Source organism: Oncorhynchus clarkii, chromosome 29 (assembly GCF_045791955.1).
Source record: "Oncorhynchus clarkii lewisi isolate Uvic-CL-2024 chromosome 29, UVic_Ocla_1.0, whole genome shotgun sequence".
In the NCBI taxonomy this organism is placed as follows: domain Eukaryota; kingdom Metazoa; phylum Chordata; class Actinopteri; order Salmoniformes; family Salmonidae; genus Oncorhynchus; species Oncorhynchus clarkii.
The window spans coordinates 13,621,971-13,643,867 of record NC_092175.1 but is presented as its reverse complement, the minus strand read 5'-3'; the positions used below and the strand labels follow the sequence as shown (position 1 = coordinate 13,643,867).

The following is a 21,897-nucleotide window of genomic DNA, read 5'->3' as shown; positions in this document are numbered from 1 at the left end:
CTCCAGAAATAAGTATTTATTCACATTACACTTTGTAGAGGTAGGGTTTGGAGAAACAACTATACACACATATACATACAGTCAAAACACATTACCTTGTGTCTTTGCGGTCATGCCATACCACTTCACCATCTCAACAGGGGCAGAGAAGGAAGCCAGTACCAGCAGCAGGGTCTGTGGTCACCATGGGACACCCATGGGACACCCAGACGGAGAGGCTGTGGCTGGACCTGCCTGCGGAGAAGAGGTGCTTCAATTCTGGGTCTCTGGAGTCCTTCGAGTCGCATGGCGTTGATGTGGGAGAGATCAGGAAGGTGGAGGTATGGGTCACATGACATTAAGCATACAGAATATTCATATCCCAAAGAAAAGTGGTGGTGTACAAAATATACTGTAGATAAAGAAAGAAAATGCCTGCACATAGTTTAATGCTGCTACAATGAGTGCTTTATTCCTGTACCATGTTACACAAACAGCGTTTAGACACAGAAGTCTTCATCAAGTGCAAGGGTCACAACACATACGCTGATGGATGTAGTTGCTCCATGCCCGGGATATAGCTCAGATGGGGCCTCTCCTGAGAGCTGCTACCTAGCTGTTGCCATGCCAACATAAGGGGTTAAATACGTTTTCCAGTGTAAGTGCTGGTTATGGAAACAGGATGAGCCTGAGCTCAATTTCGAGTCTTATAGGAAAGGGTCTGAATACTTATGTAAATAAGGTTTTTATTATTTTATACATTTGCAAAAATGTTAATCCATTTTAGAATAAGGCTGTAACGTAACAAAATGTGGAAAAAGGGAAATGGTCTGAATAATTTCCGATATTTAAAAATATATATACAGTGCCTTGCGAAAGTATTCGCCCCCCTTGAACTTTGCGACCTTTTGCCACATTTCAGGCTTCAAACATAAAGATATAAAACTGTATTTTTTTTGTGAAGAATCAACAACAAGTGGGACACAATCATGAAGTGGAACGACATTTATTGGATATTTCAAACTTTTTTAACAAATCAAAAACTGAAGAATTGGGCGTGCAAAATTATTCAGCCCCCTTAAGTTAATACTTTGTAGCGCTACCTTTTGCTGCGATTACAGCTGTAAGTCGCTTGGGGTATGTCTCTATCAGTTTTGCACATCGAGAGACTGAAATGTTTTCCCATTCCTCCTTGCAAAACAGCTCGAGCTCAGTGAGGTTGGATGGAGAGCATTTGTGAACAGCAGTTTTCAGGTCTTTTCACAGATTCTCGATTGGATTCAGGTCTGGACTTTGACTTGGCCATTCTAACACCTGGATATGTTTATTTTTGAACCATTCCATTGTAGATTTTGCTTTATGTTTTGGATCATTGTCTTGTTGGAAGACAAATCTCCGTCCCAGTCTCAGGTCTTTTGCAGACTCCATCAGGTTTTCTTCCAGAATGGTCCTGTATTTGGCTCCATCCATCTTCCCATCAATTTTAACCATCTTCCCTGTCTTTGCTGAAGAAAAGCAGGCCCAAACCATGATGCTGCCACCACCATGTTTGACAGTGGGGATGTTGTGTTCAGGGTGATGAGCTGTGTTGCTTTTACGCCAAACATAACGTTTTGCATTGTTGCCAAAAAGTTCAATTTTGGTTTCATCTGACCAGAGCACCTTCTTCCACATGTTTGGTGTGTCTCCCAGGTGGCTTGTGGCAAACTTTAAACGACACTTTTTATGGATATCTTTAAGAAATGGCTTTCTTCTTGCCACTCTCCCATAAAGGCCAGATTTGTGCAATATACGACTGATTGTTGTCCTATGGACAGAGTCTCCCACCTCAGCTGTAGATCTCTGCAGTTCATCCAGAGTGATCATGGGCCTCTTGGCTGCATCTCTGATCAGTCTTCTCCTTGTATGAGCTGAAAGTTTAGAGGGACGGCCAGGTCTTGGTAGATTTGCAGTGGTCTGATACTCCTCCCATTTCAATATTATCGCTTGCACAGTGCTCCTTGGGATGTTTAAAGCTTGGGAAATCTTTTTGTATCCAAATCCGGCTTTAAACTTCTTCACAACAGTATCTCGGACCTGCCTGGTGTGTTCCTTGTTCTTCATGATGCTCTCTGCGCTTTTAACGGACATCTGAGACTATCACAGTGCAGGTGCATTTATACGGAGACTTGATTACACACAGGTGGATTGTATTTATCATCATTAGTCATTTAGGTCAACATTGGATCATTCAGAGATCCTCACTGAACTTCTGGAGAGAGTTTGCTGCACTGAAAGTAAAGGGGCTGAATAATTTTGCACGCCCAATTTTTCAGTTTTTGATTTGTTAAAAAAGTTTGAAATATCCAATAAATGTCGTTCCACTTCATGATTGTGTCCCACTTGTTGTTGATTCTTCACAAAAAAATACAGTTTTATATCTTTATGTTTGAAGCCTGAAATGTGGCAAAAGGTCGCAAAGTTCGGGGGGGGGCGAATACTTTCGCAAGGCACTGTATATATATATATTTCACCTTTATTTAACCAGGTAGGCCAGTTGAGAACAAGTTCTCATTTACAACTGTGACCTGACCAAGATAAAGCAAAGCAGTGCGACACAAACAACAGAGAGTTACACTAGGAATAAACAAACGTACAGTCAATAACACAATAGAACAGTCCACATACAATGTGTGCAAATTAAGTAAGATTAGGGAGATAAGGCAATAAACAGGCCATAGTGGCAACATAATTACAATTTAGCAATTAAACACTGGAGTGATAGATATGCAGAAGATGAATGTACGCAAGTAGAGATACTGGGGTGCAAAGGAACAAGAAAACAAAAACAATATGGGGATGAGGTAGTTGGGTGGGCTATGTACAGGAGCAATGATCTGTAAGCTGCTCTGACAGCTGATGCTTAAAGTTAGTGAGGGAGATATGAGTCTCCAGCTTAAGTGATTTTTGCAATTTGTTCCTGTCATTGGCAGCAGAGAACTGGATGGAAAGGCGGCCAAAGGAGGATTTGGCTTTGGGAGTGATGCGTGAAATATACCTGCTGGAGCGCATGCTACGGGTGGGTGCTGCTATGGTGACCAGTGAGCTGAGATAAGGCGGGGCTTTACCTAGAAAATACATATAGATGACCTGGAGCCAGTGGGTTTGGCAATGAATATGAAGCGAGGGCCAGAATATGACCCACACATTTTAAAACCATGTCTATCTTTATTTCCCAAACACAATTTATATTTGTCTTTTAATCATTTTTAGCATCTTTTAACACAGGCTTACACTTAAACACTTTGTACTTTTTTTTTTACACTCATAGCATAGGCCAGGCCCTGTTGTTCCCTCATATCCCAGCAATAATGCCTTGTATTACACCTGGGAAGAAAGCACTTCAATTTGCTCAACTTGCCATTGGCTCAACCATTGACTGAACTTACCCTATGGCCATTGGCACAACTTACCCCAAAACAAAAATGTTTACTATATTAGCTCACTCAGCTACAAGGATGCACTTTCATGCTAGGTTTAGGACCTCATATTGAAGCTTATGAAGACCCCAACTGATGTATAAAACAATCTACTTTGGTTTAGATACAAGCATCATGATACTTCTAACACAATTAATTTGGCTTGGTGAAAATCTGTTTTCTTCCTTCAGACTCGATGAAATTATGACCTCTTGCTAAATATTTGGTCACATGATTTATTTTTTGAATGGTTTCCTAGATTCAAGGGTGGCTCAACTTAACCCTTTGGCTCAACTTAACCCTTTGGCTCAACTTACCCGTTTGGTTGGTTTATCTGTTTGGTTTACCTGGCAGCATATGTTATCTCATCAATTAAACAAATATGAATTGTTTAATTTGATTGAGTGATTGATTTATTGACTGATTATTAATCATTGTCTGTCTGTAATTGTCAGATCATCTATGAGGTGACGGTGGTGATGGGAGATGTTCTGAATGCAAGAGCAGACACCCATATCTACCTGTCTGTGTTCTGGGCTAACATCACTACAGAGGGGATCTTGCTGCAGAATAATGAGGACAGGTACATTACCACACACACACCTGACCCTGACCAAACACACACCTGACCAATTTCTCACACCTGACCAAACATTCACAGGCAACCAAACACACTGATTAAACGCTATCAAACACACCTGACCCAAAAGTTCACCCATATGACCAAATGTTCACACTTCAACAAATGCATACATTTAACACACCCAAATAAACACACCCCAATTAGCCAACATAAAGTGGTTTTGAAATGACCAAACTGCAATTCTATTCCACATTCATCCACATAAAAAACTATATTTGAATAGTTGTACTTACTGTAGTTCACAGTGCATGTGATGTGGACTAGTGGTGTGTTTACAAAGACTCTCCCATAAAGCATTGCGCTCACACTCTGGCTGTCTTTAGGATTGAGCGGGGTCAGGAGGACATGTTCACCCTGGAGGTCGAGGACATTGCTCCCCTGAGGAAGATGAAGGCTCGTATCGACGGCTCTGGTAAGGTCCTGGATAAGGTCAGCACTGACAACATGTCACAGTTTACCAGCTCAATACAACACAGTCTTTGTATTTGACCTTTCTGAGCAGTAATTGCTCCATGTTTACAGTAAGAATATAATACAGTACCATACAGTCAGTGGAGGCTCCACATAGGAGGAAGGGGAGGACCATCCTACTCAGTGAATTTCGGGGGGGGGGAATAGTTTTAACATAGATAAGTTATCCTTTTTAGATAAAACTATACTACACTGAACAAAAGTATAAATGCAACATGGAACAATTTTCTAATATTTTTCTGAGTTACAGTTCATATAAAAAAAATCTGTCAATCGAAATACATTCATTAGGCCCTAATCTATGGATTTCACATGACTGAGAATACAGATATGCATCTGTTGATCACAGATACCTTTAAAAAGGTAGGGGCGTGTATCGGAAAACCAGTCAGTATCTAGTGTGACCACCATTTGCCTCATGCAGCGCGACACGACACATCTCTTTCACATAGAGTTGATCAGGCTGTTGATTGTGGCCTGTGGAATGTTGTCCCACTCCTCTTCAATGGCTGTGCGAAGTTGCTGGATATTGGCGGGAACTGGATCATGCTGTCATACACGTCGATCCAGAGCATCCCAAGCATGCTCAATTGGTGACATGTCTAGTGAGTATGCAGACCATGGAAGAACTGGGACATTTTCAGCTTCCAGGAATTGTGTACAGATCCTTGCGACACGGAAGTTTTTGCGCCTGGTCAAAGACAGCTGTTGTGTTGTGCACTAAGTCCACAAGCAAAGGGACAAGGTGAGAGGAGGAGATGCGAGAAGGAATTATGCAACTAGCAAAGTAGCGGACTAAACTCCACTCCATGGTGAAGGAAGTTTATGATTTCACCGAGAGAGAGAACGAGAGACCAGGCTTTGTGGAATCTACCACCGACTACATAGATACACCCAAGTCAATACTTTAAAAAAAAAAAATCATGAAACCCTGTACCTATGTTTGTCCTCTGTAGTTGTGTTCCTTTCTCTGTTTGCTGAAATCCACACCTTTTCAATAAGGGTTAATCAAATACAACCGCCTACTTTTTGCTAATTTCTAATGGCAATTTAGTGTGAATGTGCATGTGTCAATTTAATAAATGCCCACGGCGAGGTGTCGCGAGGTCCCTCGAGTATGGTACAGCCGTGTACCATGCTGACCACACCGCTCGCGTTATGTGCCCGAGCATTGCAAAATACATTTACACATACATTATTGAATCATTGCATCCACACTGCTCGCACGTCTGCATAGCCAGGCGCTAAAATAGAACTTGGTTCTATTTGTGACGCTTGATGCGCTGAAAGTCCTGCCTCTCCCATCTCCTCATTGGTTTTTAGGAGCATATATCCACATGGGTAAACTGAGGTCCACACTCCAGTGCAGTTGGTGGTGGTAATGCACCTTAAAGTTGGTTGCCAACCTCCATATAAAGTCCAAAGAAGAAGACGACTGAAGGAAGAGAGATTACTAGACACAAACTCGGTTTACCCTTTTATCTGTGGATTCATTTTCAGAGTAGAGGACCTTGTGCAATTCAGGTAAAATATCAACCCAATGTTTATATCCTGGGACAAATTAGCTAGTAAAGCAAGCTAAATTGGCATGAATGTTGAATGATTTTCGACCTGTCCCCAAATGAATATAGTTGGTTCAGAGTTAGTTTTGATATTTCAACCTGCCTGATCACGTCTGGTGTGGATTGACAAAATAAACATGCGCATGCCCGGTGTAGTCAGCATGGTAGGGCACTCCCGTTAGTTCCATGTAATTATCCTAACTTCGGCGGCATCCACTGTACATGGCTGTCACAACAAATTATTTGCATGATACTTATTCTGCCACTTAAGAGTGGTTACCCGACCTGCTAACACTGACGGTAAAGATAGTAAAGCTGTCGCATTAAACTTATGTCAGTTTGTTTACCCCTAGCTTTTTTGTCAGTTAGCTGACGTCGTCGAGAGAAGGTAATCCTGATATAATTCGCTAGTCTTAGTAATGCCGCATAACTACTTCCAGTCTTTGCCTGCCCTTGAATGGTCTAGTTATTTAGAAAAAAGTATTCTTGTTGGCTTGGCTATATGTCCTTTCAATTTGCCTCCTACTGGCCCTCCAACACCACTTTCAGCAGCATCTGGTCTCCCATCCAGGGACCAACCCTGCTTAGCGTCAGTGTCAAGCCAGCATAGCAGTGGGATGCAAGGGCAGTATGCTATAAACATGGAATTTGGCAGATAACTTTATAAACCTGGTACATTTTCTGTCCTGAGATACTAATAAATAATGAGATAGAAATCAAAGAAATACTTATTTTTTTACAATCATTTTATAGCCCAGGTATAATTTACAAACGTCATCGGAGATTCAATTGACATGCTAAATTGCCATTTGAGAAACAGAAACTAGCAAAAAGTTGGTTGTATTTGATTAACTTTTCTTGAAATGGTATAGATTTCAGTAAACAAAGAAAGACACGCAAGTACAGAGGACAAACATAAGTACAAGGTAGTCATTTCGTTATATTTTTTTTATTGACCTTGGGCAAATCGATGTAGTCAGAGCTAGATTACACAAACCCTGGCCTCTGCTCCACTCTGTTGGTGAAGTTCATCATAAACTTCCTTCACATTGGAGTTGACTGTAGTCCACTACATGCATAGTGAGGATGTTGTATGTGACTGCTATGAAATTGAACTGTGTGTGGGTGATCAAGGGTGTATTCAGTCCGCCGATTCTGTTGCAAAACATTTCACTAACGGAACTAACTGGGGAAGGACCTGGATTCGTCCAATAGAAACTTTGGTTTTCCTTGCAAAACAGACGATTTTGGGACTGTTTGGACTATTGATTACTTACACCGCACATCAGCTACTAGCAGGTGTATTCAACTCTTATCCCACGAGGTCCAGAGCCTTCTGGTTTTCTGTTCTGCATGACAATTAATTGCACACACCTGGTGTCCTGGGTCTAAATCAGGGGGGAGCAATACAAAAATGGAACTGGCTTCGAGGTCCAGAGTTGAGTTTAAAGGTACTAGAGCTGTGCCTACATGGCCATACTCATAATCGTATTCGTAAATTGACAGTTAATAATCGGATCAGATGATACATGTGGTCGGAAAAAACGGAAGTGTTTTAATATGCCTAAATATATGTTGGCAAAATTCCTCCCTACACATTCTGACCTCAAAACAATTGCAGATTAGGAGCAGTGTGCGGAGGGGGGTGTGTGTGTCTCTCCTCAACTTGCAGCGGGCAGCCAAGTTTGCTGTCACTCAGTCAGAATGCACATCACATACAGGCAAGAGTGTGCAAGGCGGTATTGAATGTGTCACTCACTGTCTGTCACCTTGATTACTCTAATTTATCTCAACCTGTGCACCTACGTTATGAACTTTCATTTGTAGGCTAGGTTGTAGCAACCTCACGATGGATATAGGGCAAATTGAAGTATCATGTAGCCTACGTCTAGTGATGTTTCACATGACGAAAAGTATGTGGACACCTGCTCATTTAAAAAATAATTAGCATTGATATGGAGTTGGTCCCCTCTTTGCTGTTACAACAGCCTCCACTCTTCTGGGAAGGCTTTCCACTAGATGTTGGAACTAGAGGTTCCGATTATGATTTTTCAACGCCGATACCGATTTATTGGAGGAAAAAAAAAAAGCCGTAGGTGCACAGGATGTAAAAAATATATATATATATATATATATATATATATTTGTAACAATGACAACTACAACAATACTGAATTAACACTTTTATTTTAACTTAATATAATACATAAATAAAATTCAATTTGGTTTAAATAATGCAAAAATATAGTGTTGGAGAAGAAAGTAAAAGTGCAATATGTGCCATGTAAAAAAGCTAACGTTTAAGTTCCTTGCTCAGAACAGTGTCGTGGAAATTTCCTCTTCTTACCAAATCATGAGAGCAAACCACACACAAGTCAGAGTTAGTTATCACAAAGTCCATTTTTAATATATGAGCTCTATCACAACCCTGTGACTCTCAGATCAATTCAGTGTATATCAATGAATTCTCTGAGAGTCCCTTCCACATTTCAACTGAGATCCTTTATAGCACATATGTCAGAGTCAAGGCCCGCGGGCCACATCCGGCCCGCAAGAAGGTTTTTTACGGCCCCTGGGATGATCTTGATTTATTATTAGAACCGGCCCGCAGCAAGCCGGCAGCCCGCAGATCTTTTACACGCACCAATACTACATTTCCCACAATGCAAAGGTGACGCACCGAGCAGTAGGCTGCTTCATTTCAATATTTATTGGCACAGCAGTCGTCAGCATCACAGTAAAATTAACTTTCAGATACCCATCAAAAATGGCAAAACGGAAGGTGGATACTGAGAACCGGGGGTTTCAAACAAGGTGGGAGTCGGAGTATATGTTCACGAAGGTAGCTGGAAAACCTGTGTGTCTTCTGTGTGGAGAAAGTGTGGCGGTACTGAAAGAGTATAATCTGAGACGACATTATGAAACGAAACACGCGGACAAAAACAAGAATATGGACATGGAACAAAGGCTACAAAAGGCAGAGGAATTAAAACGAGGCCTCAAATCTCGACAGGCTCTGTTCAAAAAAGCCAAATCACAAGGCCAGGCTGCTGTCAAGGCCAGTTTTATTTTGGCAGAAGAGATCGCTAAATCAGCCCGGCCATTTACGGAGGGGGATTTCATCAAAAACTGCATGATTAAAGTTTGTGACGAAGTTTGCCCAGAAAAAAGGCAACTCTTTTTAAATGTGAGTCTGAGCAGAAACACCATTGCCGAGAGAGTAGACCAGTTGTCCATCAATCTAAAAGAGCAGCTTGTGAAAAAGGGAAAAGATTTTATTGCATATTCCTTGGCTGTGGATGAGAGCACCGACATTTCTGACATTGCCCAGTTGTCAATTTTCATCCGCGGAGTGGACTCCAGCCTAAGCGTGACAGAGGAGTTTTTGGCTTTACGTCCTATGCATGGCACAACTACGGGGCATGATTTGTATGAAGAGGTGTCAAGATGTGTAAATGAGATGGAGCTGCCTTGGGAAAAACTCGTGGGTTTGACAACCGACGGAGCACCTGCGATGTGTGGACACAGGAGCGGACTGGTGGCGAAGATACGGGAAAAGATGCAAGAGGAAAACGCGACAGGTGAGCTGACAGCTTATCATTGTATCATACACCAGGAAGCGTTGTGCGGTAAAGCCTTGAAAATGGAGCATGTAATGAGCATCATCACGCGCATATAATATTTCAGTTGAGTGGATGATAGAAAATTGCTATTATTGTTTTTTCTTTGAAGTAAATTTAGCCCACTTTTGCTAAAATAGAAAATATAGTCTACTGATGGTGCCTTGAATACCGGTTTCTTTCATTTAATGTTCATGTTATGGGGATATTTATATAAAGGAAATTTGTCTTTTGTGTCTGTTGAAAATTAAAGATTACTGACAGAGCCATAAGAAAATATTGCTTTATTTATCTGATCATATTGTAATATATTTGTTAGGTTTTCAGTAGGTTCAATTAGGTTCACTAGACTATATGCGTCATTTAAAAATTTTTCAATGAACATTCGAACAGTCCGGCCCTCGTCTTGTAGCTGATTTTTTTATTTGGCCCTCCGTCCATTTGACTTTGACACCCCTGCTTTATAGCAAAGACACACACAGGATAAGACAGCATCGGCATAATTCAACGTTCAGCTTTGTCTCCTAAAATATGTTATTTTATTTTTCTTCAAATCCATCCTATCTTGACAAGATCACAGAGACACCCTGACTGGCACACAGACATTGTGGAGCCAAGAGATACACGCTTGACCTCTCCCCCCTCTCCGGCCCAAGCAACTTAGTCTTGACATAGAACAGATACTGCAACCCCGCCACAGTATTATACAAAAATAACATTCTGATGAGAAGTAACTTACAAACATATGATGAATATAAAACATCTTACCTATGTTACCAATCCATTCTGATTATTCCCCAACAACATGAGAACATATGAAAGCTGGTGGTTTCTTTTATATTTCCAGTTAAGAAGTTTTAGGTTCTAGTTATTATAGGAATTATAGGGCTATTTCTCTCTATACCATTTGTATTTCATTTACCTTTGACTATTGGATGTTCTTATAGGCACTATAGTATTGCCAGCCTAATCTCGGGAGTTTGATAGGCGTGAAGTCATGAACAGCGCTGTGCTTCAAGCATTTCGAAGAGCTGCTGGCAAACGCATGAAAGTGCTGTTTGAATGAATGCTTACGAGCCTGCTGCTGCCTACCACCGCTCAGACTGCTCTATCAAATATCAAATCATAGACTTAATTATATTATAATAAACACACAGAAATATGAGCTTTAGGTCATTAATATGTTCAAATCCGGAAACAATTATTTTGAAAACAAAACTTTTATTCTTACAGTGAAATACGGAAGTCTAAATATTGCTGTTACATTGTACAACCTTCAATGTTATGTCATAATTATGTAAAATTCTGGCAATTATAATTACGGTCTTTGTTAGGAAGAAATGGTCTTCACACAGTTCGCAACGAGCCAGGCGGCCCAAACTGCTGCATATACCCTGACTCTGCTTGCACAGAACACAAGAGCAGTGACACAATTCCGCTAGTTAATATTGCCTGCTAACAAGAATTTCTTTTAACTAAATATGGAGGTTTAAAAACATATACTTGCGTATTGATTTTAAGAACGGCATTGATGTTTATGGTTAGGTACATTGGTTCAACGACAGTGCTTTTTCGTGAAAGCGCTTGTTAAATCATCACCCGTTTGGTGAAGTAGGCTGTGATTCGATGATAAATTAACAGGCACCGCATTGATTATTTGCAACGCAGGATAAGCTAGTTAAACTAGAAATATCATCAACCATGTGTAGTTAACTAGTGATTATTTTAAGATTTGATTGATTGTTTTTTATAAGATAAGTTTAATGCTAGCTAGCAACTTACCTTGGCTCCTTGCTGCACTCGCGTAACAGGTGGTCAGCCTGCCACGCAGTCTCCTCGTGGAGTTCAATGTAATCAGCCATAATCGGCATCCAAAAATGCTGATTACCAATTGTTATGAAAACTTGAAATCGGCCCTAATTAATCGTCCATGCCGACTATTTCTGTATGGACCTCGCTTTCTGCACAGGGGTATTGTCATGCTGAAACAGGAAATAGCCTTCCCCAAACTGTTGCCACAAAGTTGGAAGCACAAAATCATCTATAATGTAATTGTATGCTGTAGCGTTAAGATTTCCCTTCACTGGAACTAACGGGCCTAGCCCAAACCATGAAAAACATCCCCAGACCATTATTCCTCCTCCACCAAACTTTACAGTTGGCACTATGCATTCAGGCAGGTAGCATTCTCCTGGCAACCGCTAAACCCAGATTTGTCCGTCGGACTGCCAGATGGTGAAGCATGATTCATCACTCCGGAGAACGCGTTTCCAGCTATAGCAGGGCAGAAATTTGACAAACTGACTTGTTTGAAAGGTGGCATCCTATGACGATGCCACGTTGAAAGTCACTGAGCTCTTCAGTATGGGCCATTCTATTGCCAATGTTTTTCAATTTTATACACCTATCAGCAACGCGTGTGGCTGAAATAGCCGAATCCACTAATTTGGCCATGTAGTGCACATTGACCTGCGTGAATGGAATATGAATGATAGTAACCAGGTGTTATTAATACGATAATAACAGGTGTTATTAACTATGTGCCCAACGCGCGTGAGAGAGAAAGGGAGAGACATGGGTTGATATCTGTAAGGGCTCGATTCAATCCGTATCGCTGAAGTTCAGCACTATGGCGCGATTGACATTTTATAAGTAATTTCTGATTGAGCCGACATATGCAGCGTTTGGGCGAATCGTGAATGCAGCCTCCACTAACGCAGGAACATTGCCTTTACATTTGTATTTTTGTATTGCGCTGTAGCACAGGTCTTCAGTGCTACGGATTTAATCATCAGCCCTAAGTCTTAGGTCACAGGGTTGCTCAATCCCCAACATCCCTCTGACTTTTTCTCTCACACTTGCTCTTTCTCTCTCTCTCTCTCTCTCTCTCTCTCTCTCTCTCTCTCTCACACACACACAAACACACACACACACACACACTGATCTCTACCTGCAGGCGATAGGTCACTGCATAATTCAGCCATACACACCGGACAGACACACTCACACAGCTCTGCACGGTAGGGGTAAGAGTTCATCTGGGGTGAGCTTCATTGAATGGCACATGAGTGTATTGACCCATTTCAGTCAGTGTGGGGTTGGAGCAGGCAGGCTTCAGATACTGGGCTGAATCTGTTCTCCCCAGACACAGACAGACACAGGCTCAGTAATGAGCAATAGCAGAAGCACAATGCTTTATCCCAATGTTTTACTGTTTTATGTGGTGTCAAGGGGGTTGTGAATGACACAAGACAGCAAAAAGACATTGGACAAAGTTGAATTGTATTGTATAACCCTGTCATGAAATATATGACACACTCACCTTCCTTGATATTTTATGATGTGACATCACAGGGGCATTGTTAATTGTCTCAATGTATTACCATACCAATTAGTTGTGATATGTATTTGTTGTTGACAGAAGTAGTACATGCACTAAGAATTGCAATACAACAATTCTGAACCACCCCCTTCACACACCTCCAGGAAACATTACAGATTTTCTCCTACATTTTGAAGTTTCTCATTGAGACATAATTGTGTTCCAGTTCTATTTGACGGTCAATATTGAACTGGCAGATGGCTTCCCCCTGTCAGAACAATATGAACGCTGGCCCCAAATTCACTTTGATGCCAAGACTTTACCTTACCACAGGCATTTCCTATGCAGTAACAACCCCTCCATGTCTTTCCATATCATCCAGCATGCCTGTAGACTAGTGAAACACTAGCAGGCAAGGCTCATACCCAGTCGTGTCGGTCTGTGGCTGGGCCATGTCCTTGGACTGACCCAGTAGCAGTACAGCATCCCAAACAGATGTGTACTAACGTTATGGATTACACACTGTTTATTCAAATGGCCACTGCAGTGAACTGGGCACACTGCCAGCATGCTAATCTCACTCAAATGAATATATTGATGGTAGTTAATGAAGGTTAGGCTACCGGAGCCTTGGGTTTTTACAGTAGGGTACTTTCTACAGTTACACCCTGTCCATGACAAGTGGTCAAACTCACTGGGGGGAAGAGGGATATGCTCATAATGCACAGTATTTACATATACTGTCAGGTCCATCATTATTGGCAGCCTTGATAAATATGAGCAAAAAGACAAGAAAATAAATAATACAAATACTGAGCTATATTGTATGCTCCAAAAAGGTGGGAAATTATGTTATTTTATACTAATACAATTGCCCAGAGACAAATATTTTGTTTAACAAGAAATGCAGAAAAATCTCAAAGAATTGGGGTCAAAAATATTGGCACCCCTCTTTTCAATATTCTAGTACTCTCCCCCTGCGAGGATAACGACACAGCCTTTTTTGAAAACCTTTTATGTGATTGGAAAACACTTTGCGAGAGAGCTTAGACCATTCTTCCATACAGAATCTTTCCAGATCCAGACTCTTACATTCAAACCATTTTGTGGTTAATTAACAGTTTCTGGTTTCAGAGGAAACTATATTGAAAATCAGAAGAATATGCAGAAAAGTACCTCAAATCTATGGTAAAATATGGTGGTGGATCTTTGATGTTATGGGGCTATTTTGCTTCAACTATTCCTGGGGCCCTTGTTAAGGTCAACAGCACCATGAACATTACCAAGTTCCAGGACATTTCAGCAAAAAACCTGGTTGCCTCTGCCAGGAGGTTGATACTTGGCAGCAAGTGGATCTTCCAGCAAGACAATAACCCCAAGCATTAATAAAAATCCATAGAAATAACTTATTAATTTACCACAAAATCTACATTTTTCAATGGCCATCTCAGTCTCCCGACTTGACCCATTGAAAACCTGTGGTTTGAATGTAAAGAGCAGACTAAGGATATCAAGGATCTGGGAAGATTCTGTATGGAAGAATGGTCTAAGATCTCTCCCAAAGTGTTTTCCAATCTCATAAAATATTTTAGAAAAAGGCTGTGTTGTTAACCTTGCAAAGGGAGGGTGCTAGAATATTAAAAACAGGGGTGCCAACAATTGTAACTCCTATCTTTATGAGATCTTTTTTTAAATTGCTTGTTAAACCAAATCTATTTCTCTGAGAAATTGTATTAGTATAAAATAATAAAATGTCAATTTCTTTGCATACAATATAGCTCAGTATTCGTATTTATTTTATGCAGTCTTTTTTGCTCATATTTATCAAGGGTGCCAATAATTATGGATCTGACTGTATTTATATTTTTTGCATTTTACCACTATGGATTATGGTTGATCTTTGTTGATGTTTGTCTGGTATTGTCCTACAGATAATGGAATTGTCCTTCAGATTAGTCCTGTACACAGGTATTGCCTTATCCTGACAACATATAGTTGATTGATGCTTTATCCTAATATAATTACAGCAGTTGTAAAGGCTCCCATTCACTTTAATATGCAAATCCACTTAAAAATGCACTCTAAATTTCTGAAAAGGTTGTTGCTGTGACGAATTGGTCAATGTGTCAGCCACTTTACCTCACACCTAGTCAAATAAGGGTTAATGACTTCGACTAATTGATAATTTATTCATTATAATTTCCCACAGATTATCATGCATAACCTGACCACAGATAATGTGTCGGAGTTCACCTGTGAGGAATGGCTGTCTAAGACCAAAGGGCACAAGAGGACCATGATATGTGAGATGGCTGCCGTGGTGGAAGAGGAGGAGATGGTGGAGAGCACCACCTACATTATCCAGGTTAAGACCAGCGACATCGGAGGTGGGTCAGACAAACAACACATTCTACAGTCCTCATTAAAGTCCATGTTCATGTGACTAACCAGGGCCTGTATTCATAAAGCGTCTTAGAGTAAAACATACTGATCTAGGATCGTTTTTGCCTTTTAGATTATAATAAATGGGCAGGGGGGGACCTGATCTTAGAAAAGCAATCCTACTCCGAGTCACTTTATGAATACAGGCCCAGGTATCAATCTCAAGACTACATTATTCCACTGAACTAAAGCCTAGTCATTATCGTAGTTCCCTGAACCACATTTACATCAATTTTCTGTAATCACAGTGTCCCTCACTCTCTATCTTTCACTGCAAATCAACACCATTTATTATACACTGCCCCAGATCCAGCTTAAGTCCTGTTCCTAACTAGCTGGGATGTTTGTTACAGTATATCCTCCTGATTCACTTTATCTCTGTGGCACAGCGGAGCCTCTTTTCTGCTTGGAGAGACATGACGCTGCAGCAGAGGTGGAATGCGACATTCCATTTAGACTCATATAGGCTAATGAATGAGATACTACTCTGAAAACTGTTGCTGGGCTTTGCTCCTTTGCCGTACAGTTTTCCACCGCAGAGGAGAGGCAGGCTGCTGATTGACATGATAGAGGAGCTAGGTGTCTGAGCTCACTTCAAAAAGCTCCTCATTCTGCCATTGGCTGCCAGTGTTACTGAAGACATGGCCCTCATCTTCTCACTGAGGCCGTGTGTGTGTGTGTGTGTGTGTGTGTGGGGGGGGGGGGGGGGGGGGGGGGGGGATCAGAGAATCACATCAGATAATCACTAACCTCCATCTCAACTTTACACACACACACACACACACACACACACACACACACACACACACACACACACACACAGGCATTCACGCGCACACAAGTTAAAGACTTGATGTACACACACACAAACTTGCAAGCACATGCGTCACATGTGACTCAGAGGAAACAGGGATTTAATTTGATAAGGTAGTTGGTTAGTTGTTAATAGGGGACTATTTGAAAGGCAGTCTATGGAAGTCAATATTTTAGTGATTTTATACATTTTTAAGGATGTCTGACAGATGGTGAAGTGATGTCTTGAAAGGCAGAATGTTAGTGGCTAATGGGGAAGGTTTACAGAGACCTTTGGGGTGAAATTAGGTTTATATAATCTGTGTTATCGTCTGGCGACGGGGAATGGTTATTGGTAAATAGATTTTTATGAAGGCTGTAGTTTCAGCTGATGGTAAGTTGAGCATTTAAAAAGCAGGCATTTAGATTTGTAAAAGTATAACAAAGGGGATTCAGTTTGCATGGCCTTAAGCTCAGAGGGTTAACACAGTCTTGTGGTGCCCATGAGACCCGGGTTCGGAGCCCAGTCAGCCACAAAATCACTGCAGCTTTTCATAGAAGTTGGTGACTCTCCTTCCTCTCTCTCCACAGGCGCAGTCACTGACGCCAACATGAGGATCATTGTGTTTAGGGAGAGCTGTGACACTGGGACCTTGGCTTTGAAATCCAACAAGTTTGATCACAAGCAGACCGACGTGATCCATTTCCCTGATGTGCTCCGCATCGGGGAGCTCTCCAAGGTCCGGGTGTGGCACAACAACTCAGGTCAGCCAATAAGTCATCAGGAATATGATGCCATGACCGGGAGGGGAGCCAATTGCAATCACAGTGAACAAGTCAAAATAAGAAACCTGCATACCTATTGGTTCTATCAAATCAAATGTTATTTGTCACATGTCTCGTAAACAACAACAAGTGTAGACGAACAGTGTAATGCTTATTTACGGGCCCTTCTCAACAAAGCAGAAAGAAAAAGAGAGAAATAATAGAAAAATAATCACACAAGGAATAAATACACAATGAATAACAATAATTTGGCTATATACAGTGGGGCAAAAAAGTATTTAGTCAGCCACCAATTGAGCAAGTTCTCCCACTTAAAAAGATGAGAGAGGCCTGCAATTTTCATCATAGGTACACTTCAACTATGACAGACAAAATGAGAAAAACAATTCCAGAAAATCACATTGTAGGATTTTTTATTTATTTATTTGCAAATTATGGTGGAAAATAAGTATTTGGTCAATAACAAAAGTTTATCTCAATACTTTGTTATATACCCTTTGTTGGCAATGACAGAGGTCAAACCTTTTCTGTAAGTCTTCACAAGGTTTTCACACACTGTTGCTAGTATTTTGGCCCATTCCTCCATGCAGATCTCCTCTAGAGCAGTGATGTTTTGGGGCTGTTGCTGGGCAACATGAACTTTCAACTCCCTCCAAATATTTTCTATGGGGTTGAGATCTGGAGACTGGCTAGGCCACTCCAGGACCTTGAAATGCTTCTTACGAAGCCACTCCTTCGTTGCCCAGCCACGTTTCATCTTCAATGCCCTTGCTGATGGAAGGAGGTTTTCACTCAAAATCTCACGATATATGGCCCCATTCATTCTTTCCTTTACACGGATCAGTCGTCCTGGTCCCTTTGCAGAAAAACAGCCCCAAAGCATGATGTTTCCACCCCCATGCTTCACAGTAGGTATGGTGTTTTTTGGATGCAACTCAGCATTCTTTGTCCTCCAAACACAACGAGTTGAGTTTTTACCAAAAAGTTATATTTTGGTTTCATCTGACCATATGACATTCTCTGAATCTTCTTCTGGATCATCCAAATGCTCTCTAGCAAACTTCAGACGGGCCTGGACATGTACTGGCACTGGGGGACACATCTGGCACTGCAGGATTTGAGTCCCTGGTGGCGTAGTGTGTTACTGATGGTAGGCTTTGTTACTTTGGTCCCAGCTCTCTGCAGGTCATTAACTAGGTCCCCCCGTGTGGTTCTGGGATTTTTTGCTCACCAAGCTGCTTACCTATTGCAGATTCAGTCTTCCCAGCCTTATGTAGGTCTACAATTTTGTTTCTGGTGTCCTTTGACAGCTCTTTGGTCTTGGCCATAGTGGAGTTTGGAGTGTGACTGTTTGAGGTTGTGGACAGGTGTCTTTTATAATGATAACAAGTTCAAACAGGTGCCATTAATACAGGTAACGAGTGGAGGACAGAGGAGCCTCTTAAAGAAGAAGTTACAGGTCTGTGAGAGCCAGAAATCTTGCTTGTTTGTAGGTGACCAAATACTTATTTTCCACCATAATTTGCAAATACATTCATTAAAAATCCTACAATGTGATTTTCAGGATTTTAATAGTTATAGTTAAAGTGTACATATGGTGAAAATTACAGGCCTCTCTCATCTTTTTAAGTGGGAGAACTTGCACAATTGGTGGCTGACTAAATACTTTTTTGCCCCACTGTACACAAGGCACCAGTACCGAGTCAATGTCCAGGGGTACGAGGTAATTGAGGTAGATACAGTGCCTTGCGAAAGTATTCGGCCCCCTTGAACTTTGCGACCTTTTGCCACATTTCAGGCTTCAAACATAAAGATATAAAACTGTATTTTTTTGTGAAGAATCAACAACAAGTGGGACACAATCATGAAGTGGAACAACATTTATTGAAAATTTCAAACTTTTTAAACAAATCAAAAACTGAAAAATTGGGCGTGCAAAATTATTCAGCCCCCTTAAGTTAATACTTTGTAGCGCCACCTTTTGCTGCGATTACAGCTGTAAGTCGCTTGGGGTATGTCTCTATCAGTTTTGCACATCGAGAGACTGACATTTTTTCCCATTCCTCCTTGCAAAACAGCTCGAGCTCAGTGAGGTTGGATGGAGAGCATTTGTGAACAGCAGTTTTCAGTTCTTTCCACAGATTCTCGATTGGATTCAGGTCTGGACTTTGACTTGACCATTCTAACACCTGGATATGTTTATTTTTGAACCATTCCATTGTAGATTTTGCTTTATGTTTTGGATCATTGTCTTGTTGGAAGACAAATCTCCGTCCCAGTCTCAGGTCTTTTGCAGACTCCATCAGGTTATCTTCCAGAATGGTCCTGTATTTGGCTCCATCCATCTTCCCATCAATTTTAACCATCTTCCCTGTCCCTGCTGAAGAAAAGCAGGCCCAAACCATGATGCTGCCACCACCATGTTTGACAGTGGGGATGGTGTGTTCAGCTGTGTTGCTTTTACGCCAAACATAACGTTTTGCATTGTTGCCAAAAAGTTCAATTTTGGTTTCATCTGACCAGAGCACCTTCTTCCACATGTTTGGTGTGTCTCCCAGGTGGCTTGTGGCAAACTTTAAACAACACTTTTTATGGATATCTTTAAGAAATGGCTTTCTTCTTGCCACTCTTCCATAAAGGCCAGATTTGTGCAATATACGACTGATTGTTGTCCTATGGACAGAGTCTCCCACCTCAGCTGTAGATATCTGCAGTTCATCCAGAGTGATCATGGGCCTCTTGGCTGCATCTCTGATCAGTCTTCTCCTTGTATGAGCTGAAAGTTTAGAGTGACGGCCAGGTCTTGGTAGATTTGCAGTGATCTGATACTCCTTCCATTTCAATATTATCGCTTGCACAGTGCTCCTTGGGATGTTTAAAGCTTGGGAAATCTTTTTGTATCCAAATCCGGCTTTAAACTTCTTCACAACAGTATCTCGGACCTGCCTGGTGTGTTCCTTGTTCTTCATGATGCTCTCTGCGCATTTAACGGACCTCTGAGACTATCACAGTGCAGGTGCATTTATACGGAGACTTGATTACACACAGGTGGATTGTATTTATCCTCATTAGTCATTTAGGTCAACATTGGATCATTCAGATATCCTCACTGAACTTCTGGAGAGAGTTTGCTGCACTGAAAGTAAAGGGGCTGAATAATTTTGCACGCCCAATTTTTCAGTTTTTGATTTGTTAAAAAAGTTTGAAATATCCAATAAATGTCGTTCCACTTCATGATTGTGTCCCACTTGTTGTTGATTCTTCACACAAAAAGTGAAGTTTTATATCTTTATGTTTGAAGCCTGAAATGTGGCAAAAGGTCGCAAAGTTCAAGGGGGCCGAATACTTTCGCAAGGCACTGTATATACAGTAGGTAGGGACACTGTGTCTAGGCAACAGGATAGATAAAACAGTAGCAGCAGCATATGTGATGAGTCAAAAGAGTTAGTACAAAAAGGGTCAATGCAGATAGTTAAGTCTTATGACTTGGGGGTAGAAGCTGTCCAGGGTCCTGTTGGTTCCAGACTTGGTGCATCTGTACCACTTGCCGTACGGTAGCAGAGAGAACAGTCTATGACTTGGGTGGCTGGAGTCTTTGACAATGTTTAGGGACTTCCTCTAAAACTGCCTGGTATAGAGGTGCTGGATGGCAGGGAGCTGTACGCCCTTCCCTCCATACCTAAATCTGCATTGTGTATTTATGCACCGACTGTGAACTAGGTCGTTTTTATGATATATTGTTTATCACGCCTGTCTATTTCATACCCTGTCAGTTGTTTCATACTCTACTGATATGTCATGATCAGGGCCTGCTCTGATGTAGCACATAGAATACATTGATGTAAAAGATGAGGCCCTGGACAAGACGTTCCGTTTCCCATGAGACCGCTCTTTGGCCAAGAATGAGGACGACGGTCAGATCACGAGGGAGTTGGCCTGCGCCAACAGCGGCATCCTAGACCTCAACGAGAAGACCTGTAAGATCAGTTGCACACAAGCCTGAGTTCTCTTTAGTAGGGCCAAGCATTTCTCCTGGTAAGGCTATGCAGTCAGGAAGAATTCCTGGCTCTTGTATTTACAGTGTTCCAATCAGATCATGATGAAATTACTATAGTGTACTGTAATCTACTTTGAATCCTATCCTATTGCAATCCTGTCCTCACATAACCCCAGTTTCACATTTTTGTCCTAGCCTTCTAAGCCCTTGATTAGTTGAATCAGGTCTGCAACAAAAATGTCCAACATTGGGGTTATGCAAGGGCTGGACACTGACTCTACTAATGACCTAATGGACTGTTCAAGAGAATTCGGTCCCCCCAGGGCCAAGCTAACGCATTTTGTCTGTACTTTTGTTTGAAAGAATATGAAATGATTACCACCACGGTGGACACAGAGGACGCAGAGACCATCTGGATCGCACTGGAGGGGAAGAAGGGGCAATCAAAATAAATTGTGATGGAGAACTCAAAGAAAAAGAGGTTATTGCGGTACGCTGCTCTTGGGCTTGTGTTTATGTAAAGAATAAGCAGAAATGATTGGGTTGGAGGGTTTTCTCTTTTTTTTCTGTTATGCCAGCCAGGATTAGAATGATCTCACTTGGCAATAAGAGCTCTTTTACAGACTGATGAGTCAGGCCTCTCAACAGTATACTCTGCTCTTATGGAATTCAATCACTAGTAGTAATAAACTCGATCGCCAGGCATGAAAAGAGCTCATAAAATCTAATCCACACCTATTTGTTTCAGATCAAATCTTTGCAAAACGTATTTAATGAAGCTTGTAATATTATTTACTGCTTTTCGCGCAATGGGTCTTATTTTCA

The 21,897-nt window shown here is 41.3% G+C and overlaps 1 pseudogene; it reads left to right on the top strand.

Moving 5' to 3' along the window:
* The window catches only part of LOC139388142 (lipoxygenase homology domain-containing protein 1-like), a 33,375-nt pseudogene that overhangs the window by 10,749 nt on the left and 729 nt on the right, over window positions 1-21,897 (top strand).